Raw genomic sequence first — 10,256 nt, 5'->3', positions numbered from 1 at the left:
ATATAATTGCGTCTGTTGCAGCATCCTTTGCCATTGCCTATGTATCTGATCAGCTTGTTTCTGATAATAAGCTTTTTGGAGGTGAGTTGCTGTTTCGTTTCTGAAGCTTTTTAATATCGATTATTTCAAAGGTTTAAGAATTGTTGTGTCTCCTCCTCAACTCAGGGACTACACCTCGCACTGTAAAATGCAACAAATGGTGGGAAGAAACTGATAAGAAATTTCAGGCATGGCCACGCACGGCTGGTCCACCAGTGGTGATGAATCCCATCAGCCGCCGGAATTTCATTGTTAAATCTGGTTCTGGATCTTGAAGGCCTGACGCTTGCTTCTGTTCTCACAATGAGTTGGGTTTTTATTTTCTATTCCCTGTGAATAAATTCTGGTGCTAGACTTTGTTTTGTCTGGCTTTGCAATCATTCTTTTTCTTTGTGCCTTCATTACTATTACTTTTCGAATATGATTTTAGAACAAGTTCGCAAATTTTAAAGAAAAAAATTTTAAAAATAAAAATAAATTACTAATAAAAAATAAATAAATTATATAATAATTTAAAATTTTTAAATACAATCATTAACCTTTTAACCTATCTTACTTATAATATATATATATATTGACAAGATCTTACTTTTACGATACTTTGGAAAATATATTTGATATCAAAGTCGATTTTGTGGTTTTGCTGATATATCACTTAGGACATGGGCTCTTGTTTCAGTGAAGCATGTTATGATTGGAGACTGGAGAGGAGCTTTTGTTATAGTATTAAAGAGAGAATATTACGTATTTCTATTTTGTTATAATAAATAATTGTTAAAAAATTCTAAACATAATCAGATTTGTTAAATCTTTTAAAAATAATTTAAAGATTAAAATAAATTTAAAAATATGTTTTAAATATTTTCTAATTGAATCATTCTTTTTTAAATTCATACTTAATCATTTTTACATTTAAATCCCTATGATCACAGTAGCCATTGAATCGATTCACCATGCAAAAAGATTGATTACTTTATAGAAAAGACTAAAAAGATCTATTATTTCTCTCGAAGGATTGATCCCTTGATAAAATGGAAAGGTCTCTTCCCTCGAATGATCGACCTCTTGACTTGCAACGGTCGAATATTTAAAAAAGGATTGATCTCTTTCACAAAACAATTGATCCCTTGTTATCATAAATGATTTATATCTTTGTAGGCAACTACTCTATTGCATTCCTAACTATTAGTAAACATAGAGAAGGTATAAAAACAAGCTCAAAACATTTCAAGAACGATAAGATATATTATTAAAAGTATATAGACTTTGTTTAAAAGTGTGACCACTCTAAATCATTGTGCATAACTTTTAATATTTCGATTGCTTCTACAATAAATTTTAAAAGATTAATTCACCACCCCACTTAACATATTTCAATTAATCGATCAAGGTAATAATTTTATTTGATTATTATTTTATATCGATTAATTTTATTTTGTGACTCGAATGTAGGGGGCTTTTAAATTTGTAATCAATAGTATAATGCAACTCTTGTAAAAAAATGGTTGGAGTAGGTTAGATGGAATTTTTTTAAGATCAGAATTAGATTTGTGGGCTATATAATATCACATAATGCGAAAATTTAACCAAAAATTAAAGAAGACAAAAGAAAGACCAACCAACTCATTATCATAAACCTGAAATTAGAGTTAGACAAGCCATCCACGTCATCCTTTGCCAGCTCAAAACAAATTTAAAAAAGGGTAGTTGCAACATTACAGACAGCATCTAACTATTATATGCTTTAGCCCCCCTTAATTTAAAATTGTGTTGATAGTTTATTTTATCAGCTTCTTAATAGATTATTTTATAATAATTTAAAAATTTTAAATTAAAGATAATTATACTCAAATATATTCAAATTTACGATATTAAAAATATCGATCAAGTTAAAATTCAATCAGAAACTTTATAGAATAAAATTAGAGACAATAAAATAAAATAAAATATATTCAGTAGATTTTTATTACTATCTAAAACATTTTAGATTTTACTTTTATATTTTTTGTAAATATGTTAAATGAATATATACTAAAATCATGCCATGCATACTTTATAGTATATATATATTAGATATTATATATTCCAATTATGTTAATAAATAAATTAAAAAATGAAATCAATATGACAAAAACAAATATTAATAATACAACAGAAGATTTCCAACATCCATACTATTAAACGCATACATAATAAATAATCAAAATTGGATATATATATATATATATATATATATATTTTATTTTATATGAATCATATTATTTTATAATAAGTATTAAAAAAATGTGAAACCATTAAAAATAATATATATTATATTATTTCAAGAATATTATTGTTTGAAGGGGAGAAAATTATTTAATACTTAAGAAAAGGGGAAAAATAACATTCCTGAAAAAAATTCAAAAATTATAACCAAAAATATTTTATTACTATGAAAAAGAATGTTATTAAATTAAATATGAGTATATATATATATATATATATATTTAAAATTATTATTTTAATAATGATAATGATATTTTTATGTGAATCGAACGTTCCGTAAAGGAAAATACAAATACATACGAGAAACATATTTTCGGTCAAAAAGTCTTGCAGAATCCTTGCCTGCTGCAGAGCTCAAGAAATATGCAAGGGTTTTAATGATGGAGGGAGACGTTTTTGCCAGATTTAGTGCTCTGTATGCATCTTCTAGAGCTTTTAAATTCTCTGCCGACTGCCAGCCATCACAACCACAAGCTCTCGGGCCAGTTCTTAAGCTGAAGTGCTCAATCATCCTAGTCCAACCATAAAACAACAAATGTTAAAGTTACTAGGATAAAAAATGAGATTCACAAAGGGGAATATATTTGTATACTTAGAAAACGAAAGCAAAATAAAATAGAAAAGTTTCCTTTTTTTCCCCAGAAGACGACCCACAGAAGGCCAAACTACTAGTAGTTGCTTTACATACAAATTTTACATTAAAGCCTGCCCAAACCCACCACTCTCTTCCCTTCACTTGTCGGCAACCACAAGAAAGATTGTCTATCAATTCTGCTTCATTTACTCAACATAAACAAAAAAGTATAGAGTCAAGCTAAATGAGTGAAGCTGAGGATCATATGTGAAGATCTACCCTGATTTTAGCTTTGTAGATTCCATAAGCAAAAGATCAAATGTTGGTCCAAGACCGTGCAGTTCCCAAATCTTCTAAGCCTTCCCAGATCAGAACCCTCCCTACAATTCAACCCAACAGGTTCTCTGAGTCCAAAAGCCTCGATTTTTCCACATGGGTTTCCAAGAATTTATACAGAATCATAGCAATCTTTGTCCTGGTCTCCACTGTGGCCGCCGTTTTCTTCCTCTACACTTCCACCGACACGGCTTCCTTCATTTGCCTCCAATCCCAGACCCAACGCGCCATGGATACCATATCTCTCCCTCAAATCAACTGGAATTCAGTCAAACCCATTACTGACAAGACTACTCCGTACGCTAATTTCAGATCGGAGCAGTGGATAGTTGTCTCCGTTTCGAGTTACCCGTCCGATGCGTTGCAAAAGATGGTGAAGATTAAAGGGTGGCAGGTTTTGGCAATTGGGAACTCGAAGACTCCCGGAGACTGGAGCTTAAAAGGTGCCATTTTTTTGTCCTTAGATATGCAAGCTAGTTTGGGTTTCCGTGTTGTGGATCATTTGCCTTATGATTCTTATGTTAGAAAAAGTGTTGGTTATTGTTTGCGATTCAACATGGTGCTAAAAAGGTCTTTGATGCCGATGATCGGGGTGAAGTAATTGATAATGATATAGGTAAACATTTGATGTAGAATTGGTGGGGGAAGGAGCTAGGCAAGAAGTTATATTGCAGTATAGTCATGATAACCCTGATAGGAAAATAGTCAACCCTTATATTCATTTCGGGCAACGGTCGGTTTGGCCTAGGGGGTTGCCATTGGAGAATGTAGGTGAAATTGGACATGAGGAGTTTTACACTGAGGTTTTTGGTGGGGAACAGTTTATACAGCAAGGAATTTCAAATGGGTTACCGGATGTTGATTCGGTGTTCTATTTTACTAGGAAGTTGGGATTGGAAGCCTTTGATATTAGGTTTGATGAGCATGCACCCAAAGTGGCACTTCCGCAAGGTATGATGGTACCGTTGAATTCATTTAATACGATTTACCATTCATCAGCATTTTGGGCCTTGATGCTCCCTGTTTCTGTTAGCACAATGGCTTCAGATGTATTGAGGGGTTATTGGGGACAGAGGCTTTTGTGGGAGATTGGTGGTTATGTAGCTGTGTATCCACCTACAGTTCATCGGTATGACAGAATCGAGGCATACCCCTTTTCAGATGAGAAGGATCTTCATCTGAATGTAGGTCGTTTGATCAAATTCCTGGTGTTGTGGAGATCAAATAAGCATAGGTTATTTGAGAAGATATTGGACTTGAGTTATGCTATGGCAGAGGAGGGGTTTTGGACCGAGCAGGACCTCAAGTTTACTGCTGCTTGGCTTCAAGACTTGCTTGCTGTTGGTTATCAGCAACCAAGGTTGATGACATTAGAATTGGACCGACCACGGGCAACTATTGGTCATGGGGATCGAAAAGAATTTATCCCTCAGAGACTGCCATCTGTTCATCTAGCAGTGGAAGAAACAGGAACGGTTAGTTCTGAGATTGGGAATTTGATTCGTTGGAGGAAGAATTTCGGAAATGTTGTGCTTATAATGTTCTGTAATGGTCCTGTGGAACGTACTGCCTTGGAGTGGAGATTGCTTTACGGGCGGATATTTAAAACTGTGGTTATTTTGTCTGCGAAGAAGAATTCAGATCTTGCTGTTGAAGAAGGTCAATTAGGTCACCTTTACAAGTAAGTTTCCTGAAGAATCATTTCCTTAACCAAGACATTATGCTTTTAGTTTATCAGTTTATTTGTCTATGGTGCATCTTGCTTAGATCTTTGATTTTTGAATTTTTCTTCGGAGAATGAAGTTACATTCTGGTTTTCCAGATAGCTTTTCCTTTGAGCCACTAGAGTGTAAATTTGCCTTATTTCTTTTTCATCCTTAGCTAGGAAGTCATGATCTTAACCTTCGATTTTGTTTTGATCTTGTTGATTCAAATTATTTTATAAAATTTGAGGTAGTGAAATTAAGAACTACTAATAGCAGAGTCTATATTTGTCTGTGGAGGGTGATATGTGTTGTATAAAGCAGCCCTTAATCATTTTATCTGAACTCAAAAATAAAATAAAAAATGAGTGAACTATTGAAATTAACATACAAATTTGAACATTGGTTGGAGGAAGTATGATTCTCACTGCTCAAATGCTTTCACAAGAATTTCATGATGGAAATCATGGAATCATTTACAAAAAGGTTATAGGTGCTTGGAATGTTTCTGGTATTAGATTTTTTCTCCAATTGGGGCTAGCTGTTCCAATATCCAGGCATGGTTTCTTCTTTTGCACAATCATTAAATCAAGCTATTAACTCGAAATATACTAGATATACTTTGTGAGTTGTATTTGACTCGGTTATTTATGCAAAGGGCTTTTGTTAGCCTTGAGCAGCAAAAGTTGTATTTTAATAAATCCTTGCATAAAGAAGATACACTATAGTGTTTGAAACTGGGTTTTGCAACCTTTTGATTTGCTGGTTCTAGATAGTATCATCAGATATTTTAAAATCTCAAATATTGTCCTCTTTTCTGATTTTATTCATCATGCTCGACAACCTGTTCCTTTCTTGTCGAGCCACTCTCTTTTTTAGCATCTCTGCTTTTTGTTGCTGCATCATACCTAGGCTGTCTCTTCTCACTGACTTCAATGAGGTTTTTGCCTTGTAGGATGAATTGAGGGGAAACATCTCTTTCAATCAAAATCTGTAGATTCATGATTATTTTTTGACTAAGAATTTTCTTTATTGCTGTTTAAACCTCCCTCTTAAGCACAACCTTGGAGGGTAAAAAATAATGCACATCCATATTATTTTCAGAATAAATTAATTGTGTAAATAATTAATCATCTCCTTGAAGGAGTTATCTTATAGTGCAAATGGATCTTTCTAATATAAATTACACCATAATTGCCTTTTCTTTCCTATTATGCTGACATGTAAGTTAGGTTTGGCATTAAGTCAATTAGGTTGTTGGTGTGTTCCTTTCTTCTGAACTAACACTTCCTAAAGGCAGCAAATTGTTGTTAAATGGTCAATTAATAATTGATAATCATGGAAACTTAGCTCTTAAGTGAAGCCATACCTATTTTACCAGGCATCTGTCATGTTTACTAATTATCTCATAACATATTTTACAGGCAGCTACCCAAGATATTTAATCGGTTCCCTAGTGCAGATGGCTTTTTATTTGTTGAAGATGATACCGTTCTTAATTACTGGAATCTACTACAGGCAGACAAGACTAAGCTATGGATTACAGATAAGGTACCCAAGCCTTCTCGGTTAGCATTTTATTTCTTTGGTGCCTACTCTTGATATGTTCTTTTAAATATTTAAAACTAATTTTTATTTGTAATTTTTCCCTAGGACTTTGGCTTTTATCTGTTTCTTTTTACCATTTATAAATGATTATATATTGTTCTGGTAGGTATTTGTGTTTTTCAATAGATTTGCCGTTTAATGAAGGAAGCAGTTTCAATTGTTATAAAATTGCTGATCATGAGTAACTAATGAGTCGTTATTATTTGTCTTGGCAATTTGATGTGATTTAGGTATCCATGTCTTGGTCAACCGTGACAACCAAAGAAAATTCGGATTGGTATTCAAAGCAAGCAGACATGGTAAACAAAGTTGTTAGTGCAATGCCAGTTCACTTACAAGTAAACTATAAAGAAGTTGTGAAGAATGAGCAGAGCCTCATAATTTGCAGTTCTGAGATATTCTACGTTCCTCGGCACTTTGTGGCAGACTTTGTTGATCTGGTTAGCCTGGTGGGCCAATTAGATATCCATCAAAAGGTTGCTGTACCCATGTTCTTTCTGTCAATGGATTCACCCAGGAATTTCGATTCGGTGCTTAGTACAATGGTGTATAAGCAAGATCTACCTTTAACTAATTCTTCCTCAAAGCATTATTGGGCACAAGCACCGGCAGTTCATCCATGGAAGGTGTCGAGTGAAGAGGAATTCATAAAGCTAATAAGAATAATGGCAGAAGGTGATCCCCTCCTAATGGAATTAGTTTGAAGGTGACAAATTTGTTTGACACCAAAGAACTATGGTTGGATAAGGACCACTTTTGTAACTGTAATACCAAGCAAATGTTTTCATTTTTTGTTTGTTTTTTTTTTTTTGGGGGGGGGGGGGAGGGGGTTCCTTAATTCTTTTCAGGGGAAGGGAACTTCTCTGTAGATGGTTTATCTTTGTATGATTCTTTTACTGATTGGAGATTCCCTCCAAGGGTCTCATTTAAAGAGTTGCAATGTCTCTTTTTTCCCCTTAGCTGCAAACTATGTTGAAATTCCAACATCATATTTATTAAAACAAACATCTTTAAAATACATTTTTTATTTCACCTGAGTACCTCAAGAAAACTGCATTATTCAACCATAAAACACTAATGGGCTCATATTTAAATCAAACTCAAAACTCAAGCCTGCATCAAACAAGCCCAAACCCCATCACTTGGGTCTAAAGCCCTTAACCCGGAAATACTTATATTATATTGAAGTTCTTTTAAAAAAAAATAACTCAAGACAATATATATTTTTAAATATGACATCAATTTTTAGTTGAAATTAGGATGTTTTAATTTGAATAATTGACTATTGAACTTAACTTTGGTTCTGAATTTAGATGTAGACATTTAAAGTTATCGTTTCTTTTATATAAGATGATAACTTTATAGGTGTTCGGTCGTATCTAACTCAAAACGATTTGATACAACTCTATTTTTTTATAAAAAAAGAAGTAGGTATGAGCAATTATAAAGGATGATATTTTCAAACCTAAAAGCAAATTCAACATTAATAATTATATATTAAAAAAAATTAAAAATATATAAATATATAAATTAAATATAACTCGGACGAGCTAGATAACTTAACTTTTGCATAAATTTTGATTGAATGGAAGTAAACAGATCATAGCTGAATACAAAACGGAATTATAAATGAGAATCTAAATACATTTGAAAATATTTTTATAATTTATTGCAAAAACTAAGTAATTAATAGAATTAATTCATTCTAATAAACTAATTTACTCTTAACCGATTTATAAGCTCCCTACCAGTGTCCGACTATGAAAACCGTGAATGCAACATAGCAACTATGCATCCAACAATAATGTTTACATTGCTACATGATGATACATCATGTGATAATGATCTAAAAGGGTAATGGTTCAAAACAAAGATTACCAACAAGTTTAATGGTATGGGTTGTCTTTTTAAAAGGTCTTGTATGAGTTGGCTTTTTTTTATTCATATTTAGGGTCTGTTTGTTTGGGGAAACCAATTACGGAATTGGTTTTCCCCGAAATCTCGTGTTTATTTCACGTAATTTGTTTTTCGGAAAATATTTTCAGTATTTGGTTGGAGGAAAACTGATTGGTCAACGTAAAACATTTTTCTGGTCAATAGAATTTCCTTTGTGTTTTCTGGAAAATGACTTACAGTCTGATTTTCCGTAAGTCATTTTCCGAACTTTTCACTTCAAAGAATAAATACTCAAAACAATTTTATTTTATGAATTTAATATTAATAAAATATTTAATATCATTTTAATCAAAATATTATTAAAATATATTTATTATATTTCTAATAATATAATATTATATTTTTAATATTATAATAAAATAATCAATTATATTATAATAATATAATATATTATATTTTTATTTTAATAATATATAATAAATTATTAATAAAATTTATATTATTTATTAGTTTCATAGAAATAATATTATTAGTAATGAATAATATTATTTATATATTTAATATTAATATAAAAATCTAATAATATTTTAATAAAGATATTTAAAATATACTAATTAATATTTTTAAAATATAATATAACACTATTACTTTAATAAATAATTAATATAATTTATAATATTTTATTTCAATAAAATATACAAATATTTTTATTTTTATTAATAAAATTATAAAAATAATATTTAATAATAAATAAATTATTTAATATTTTAAAAATAATAATATTAAGTTTTATGATAAATAATATTATTTATTGTATTTAATATTTGTAATAAATAATTTTAAAAAAAATTATCAATTAGTGGAAAAGAGGTTTAAACAATATTTTCCAAACACCGTAAAACGTTTTCTAGATGTTTTTTAGAAAAATATAATTCATTTTACGAAAAATATTTTCGGAAAACGTTTTCCAGAAATGTAATTCATTTTCCATAATTCAAATTTCAGTAATTTATTTTCCAGAATTCAAATTTCAGTAATTTATTTTTCAGAATTCAATTTCCAGAAAACCAATTACAACTGAACAAACAGACTCTTTTTATTTATTTTTAGACTGGGGTCAAACTTGTCATCTAATATGACTTTTTCTTCAGATTTTTGTGTTATTGTGACTTTTTTTAATGTCCCTCACCATATTTGATTTCTCTTAAGTTTTACAATTTTATTTATCATTAAAAGAAGTTGTACACTTTTTATTTAAAAAAATTAATTTAATGTGATATTTATAAATTAATAATTAAATTTGAAACCGTTTGATATAAACAGAGAAATATGAACAAACAAATTTGATAGTCTTAAGTGATTGGAAAAGACTAAAAGACCTTGTATGCCTAGAATGATTAAGATGTTTATGTGTATTAAAATGATCGAAATGTCTCTCTGTTAAAATGATTAAAACATCTTCATATGTTTAAAAGACTAGTCACCTTATATGCTAAAATGATTAATGTTCTCTGAAGTTGTGGAATTATTAAATTACCCTTAACTTATAAAATTATCAAAACACCCCTTAAATTTAATGATTAGTTTTAAGGCTCTAGACTTTGGAAAATTGTTAAAACATCCATACAACTAATGGGTTACCTTAATATAAAAACATTAGATGATGCTTAAGTATGTGATAACTTATGTTGACTATCTATGATTAATGCATATGTCTATTCTATAAATTTTGTGGTGATGATATGATGTCTGGCCTTATAGGCAATATTATTATGTGTGACCTTGTGTGTATTGTATTTTTATGGTCATGTATGGTGCATGATTATTAAGGTCGT

At 30.5% G+C, this 10,256-nt stretch overlaps 1 pseudogene; it reads left to right on the top strand.

The window, feature by feature from the left end:
* Positions 1-2,988: 2,988 nt before the first annotated feature.
* Positions 2,989-7,477, top strand: LOC120216879 (annotated as a pseudogene).
* The last annotated feature ends 2,779 nt before the right edge of the window (positions 7,478-10,256 follow it).

This window comes from Hibiscus syriacus, unplaced genomic scaffold (genome assembly GCF_006381635.1).
Source record: "Hibiscus syriacus cultivar Baekdansim isolate YM2019G1 unplaced genomic scaffold, ASM638163v2 tig00000765_pilon, whole genome shotgun sequence".
Classification (NCBI taxonomy): Eukaryota; Viridiplantae; Streptophyta; class Magnoliopsida; order Malvales; family Malvaceae; genus Hibiscus; species Hibiscus syriacus.
This window is presented reverse-complemented; position numbering and strand designations above follow the sequence as displayed.